This window comes from Haliotis asinina, chromosome 7 (genome assembly GCF_037392515.1).
Source record: "Haliotis asinina isolate JCU_RB_2024 chromosome 7, JCU_Hal_asi_v2, whole genome shotgun sequence".
Taxonomy (NCBI): Eukaryota; Metazoa; Mollusca; class Gastropoda; order Lepetellida; family Haliotidae; genus Haliotis; species Haliotis asinina.
Genome location: NC_090286.1, coordinates 61744766 through 61749511, shown reverse-complemented (window position 1 = coordinate 61749511; position 4746 = coordinate 61744766).

The following is a 4746-nucleotide window of genomic DNA, read 5'->3' as shown; positions in this document are numbered from 1 at the left end:
CATGATTTTTTTCATGGTATAGATCTACTGCATACTCTAAGGACAGTGACAGACCAATGCTACAAGGCCAGGGCTGACAGCATAAAGTAGGCAGTAGGATACAACTCAAGGTATCAGTTTTACACACACAAGTGCCAATGTTGTGCAGCTCAGTGCCAATTTTTATAGGGAGGGTGACAAACATACAAAAAAAAAGAGTCACAATTGGAAACAATGAGTCCATATGTTAGAATAGTTAAGTGGTGTTTTCCACTGAGATGACCAGCCACAGTGTAACAAGGACAACTGTCATCGTCAAGAGGTAAGCGATAACATCAACATGAGGAGGAGAAGATGACCAAAGTTATGGAAGGATGACTCACAAGAGAAGGGAACATGCACTCTATGCGTTGACCGGCCAAAGACTGAATATCAAACTCTGTAACCTGTGCAGTTCCACTATCACAGGAACTTATCAGAAATTATCAGATTGCATGGCTCCACAGCTTCTGACATTTCAACAAAGGTGCACCAGGTTGTCTGTGGCACTCTAAATGTGTGAATCTGACATCACAGCAACTGTGAAACACTCTTAAACAGCCAAAAAGAGGACAATTACAAAACTGACCTACTCCTTCACGTCATCGGCAAATGTGTTGGAGGACATCATGATGGAAAATTATGACAGTGAATAATCTTTAGGTCAACTACCCCTCATACTCTCTTAATTAATTTAGTCTCCCAAAATCATCCAATAAAATTATTAATGATGGTAAATGTCCTTCATCAACAAGAGAAAACTCCTCTGACATTTCACCATCATTCTACTAAGATGGGTCACAGACCTAGACTGGCACCTTACTATCGCTCACATGAATACTAAGATGGGGCACAGACCTAGACTGGCATCAGGCACCTTGGTTTCACTCACAGCACTATGAAGACTGGTCACAGACCTAGACTGACCTCAGGCACCTTGATTTCACTCACAGCACTAGTAAGACTGGTCACAGACCTAGACTGGCCTCAGGCACCTTGGTTCCACTCCCAGCACTAGTAAGACTGGTCTCAGACCTAGACTGGCCTCAGGCACCTTGGTTCCACTCCCAGCACTAGTAAGACTGGTCTCAGACCATCCTGACACCAGGCACCTTGGTTTCACTCAGCACTAGTAAGACGGGTCACAGACATAGGCTGGCATCAGCCATCTTGGTTTCACTCACAGCACTAATAAGACTGGTCTCAGACCTAGGCTGGCATCAGCCATCTTGGTTTCACTCACAGCACTAATAAGACTGGTCTCAGACCTAGGCTGACACCAGGCACCTTGGTTTCACTCAGCACTAGTAAGACGGGTCACAGACATAGGCTGGCATCAGCCATCTTGGTTTCACTCACAGCACTAATAAGACTGGTCTCAGACCTAGGCTGGCATCAGCCATTTTGGTTTCACTCACAGCACTAATAAGACTGGTCTCAGACCTAGGCTGACACCAGGCACCTTGGTTTCACTCAGCACTAGTAAGACGAGTCACAGACATAGGCTGGCATCAGCCATCTTGGTTTCACTCACAAAACTACTACTAACGCTCTTTGCTATCAGCCTATGTAATCCTATGAGTCTACAACTAGACACCAGAGATACAGTGTTCCCAGAAATTATTGAGAAAATCTTTGTTTTTTTTTCTAATGATGCTAAGACTGGAAAAAGGGCTTTCACTATGCACTAAGCATACTAAATAAAGGAGACAACTCTTGAAGGCTTAGAAGGCAGCTCATTACGTCAAGAGTTTTCTCCCTTGTCTGAGCAGACGGCTTCCTGTGATGACATGGCAGAATTTACAGCAAGAGAGAAAAGAAAGCTCATTCTAGATGATTTTGAAAGGGGTGAGGCTGATGCTAAAGTGTTAGCTTGTAGACATGGTATTCCTCTGTCTACAGCATACAGAACTTTGAAGAATATTCAAACAGGAACCGGGATAGAGCACAAAGCAGGGGCAGGTCGGCCTAGGAAATTCAGTGTTGTGGATCGCCGAAGACTTGGGCAGATTGTGAGTAGGGGCAAATTGAAAAGTGTTGAGAACATCAGAAATAAAATGATTAGCAGAGGAAGTCCTCAGGTATGCAATGAAACAGTTAGGCAGGAATTACAGAGACTTAATTGGGTGAAAAAACGTGGAATTCCCTCGCCGTTGATGAAAGATGCACAAAAGGAAAAACGTTTAAACTGGTGTCGGGCTCATGAAAATCGAGATTGGGATAATGATTTCTTTTCGGATGAAAGTTCTGTTTGGTTTTCCCCTGATTGTGTGAAAATTTGGACCAAAGATACTGTCAAACCTATCTACCAGCGACCAAAACATAGCCCGAAGTTTCACATGTGGGGTGGCATATCGGCTCGCGGAGTGACGCCATTGTGTGTTTTCACGGGAAACTTGACAAAAGAAAGATACGTTGACATTCTAAATGGTCACCTTCTTCCGATAGCACAAACATTGTATGAAGATGATTGGATTTTCCAGCATGATAATGACCCAAAACACACTGCGCGCTACACAAAACAGTGGTTGTCGGGCGAAAATGTTCAAGTTTTAGACTGGCCCAGTTACAGCCCAGACCTAAACCCAATTGAGAATGTTCTGGGAGTCATGAAGGACAGAATAAACAAAAAGGGACTGAGAAATATTGAAGATATGAAGGCCGAGGTGGTCCAATATTGGGATACCCTGTCACACGATTACATACAAACTTTGATGGGTAGTGTGCCTAGGCGTATTCAGGCATGCATTGCGGAGCGAGGAGGTCTAACAAAGAACTAAAACAAGACTGAGACTGTAAAAGGATGATGTTTTAACATGTTTATGTAAGTAAAACGCCAGAAGTTAATAAACGTAATGAGTTACATGACGCAACATGATTCTCAATAATTTCTGGGAATACTATACATGTCAGGGGGAAGCGTGAAAACCCTTACAAACAGGTGAAACTGTCTTCAACGTCCTGCTGGCTGCAAGGAGGTACACGCCATTTGAAGTGTAGGTTGCAGGACAGCACACACCATATGAAGTGTAGGCCTCACGACAGTACATGTCACTTGAAGTGTATGCCGCAAGACAGTGCATGACGTTTAAAGAGTGGAAAACACTTGGTCACAAGACAGTAAACGAAATGTTAGAGTGTCTAAAATAAATGCATGTGTTCGTTTTGATAACTCTTAATAGACTAGGTGAACATTATCACTACTGTGATTACAAGGTCACTGTCAGTCATCTGGATCGCAGAGGAGTCTAACCTCGATCACTGCAGAGCCAGAATTGTCTGTCTATGGAAGCTCTGCCAGAGTACTACCTTGAAAGCAGGTCTGGGCTGTTTGCAGTTACTTTCTCCCGATTCTGAATTCGGCAGTAGTTCTAATAACGCAATGTTTACGTAAGGAATACTTCAGAGAAGTATTCCGAGTTTAAAAATCGACCAAAGCCAAACGATCACAGAGAAGGTAACTTCTATGTATGACTGCAGAGCTTGAGAGCACTGATGTTAAGCTCTTTCCCTGAAATAGAGGGATGGAAGTTAACGTGAAAACATTGGCTACCTAATACTCAACCACAACTTTCAAGCACGTGTCTGATGCGACATCCTTCATGGAGCCCCAATACCACTTCTTCACAGCTCGGTCTACCAAGTTCAAGTTCAATCTACCAAGAAATATGGACCAGTTTACATAAAGTTTCACCTATTCAGGCACCTGGATTGGTTGTATCGTAACCCACGTGTACACTGTCTAAAATCTTCTCATATCTCATTATACGGCCTCTGGTCCTTCAAAGCCTGACCAAGTTTTGGTGAACTCTATATGTTTAGCTACGTTTCAGTCAGGAAATTGACGTCGAGTGATATATAATCAGCAGGAAGATCTGCAAACTCTTTATCAATACCAAGTAATTGGAAGTTCGGGAAGACATTTCAACAGTTTTTTGCCCCACAGCATGTGATAGGGCCAAGTCACAAGTTTAGACTAATCAAATATTTCAGATCACACTTACTGCTGATTGTCCTCAGAGTTCTCAGTGTTTGTTTGGAGGTCTGTGTGATCCGGACCAAGTACACCTGTAACTGACAGAACATGTAACAGTCAGTACTTTCGGAGTGATATGACAGAATCAAACAATTCACGGAAATTGTTTCCTCAGATACCACAGAGATCTATTGGAATCATGCAGGTAGTGGTGGGGTGGGCGGATGGTTAAAGTGTCCGCTCATCACGCTGTAGACCCGTGTTCGATTTCCCACATGGGTACAATGTGTGAAGCCCATTGCTGGTATAGTGCTGCGCGTAAAACCATTCTCACTCACGTTAGTAGGCCTCGCTGGGTTTATTCTCTGCCGTACAGACACTAAAACAAATATATCCAAGAAAGCCCATACACGTCTACAATGTAAAACAAGTCTAAATTGTAACAGTTTCAGAAAATGGAGAATTCTTTCAGCTCCTGTGACACAGGTGTGGACGAGACATTCCAGTGATGGACATCAATACCATTGATCTCAGCCACTAGGATACAATGATATTCACCAATGAGGTCAGTGAATCTGACCATGTCTTAGTCAACCATATCTATGTACGTCTATGATGTAAAAGATTTATACACAAAAATGAACACATGATGACGACAATTACACATATCAACCAAGATGTTGAATATCAACTGTGTTATTTTATCTTTAGGCCAGACCAGTTTTATTCCTTGTTTTATGAATCCGCTGGTA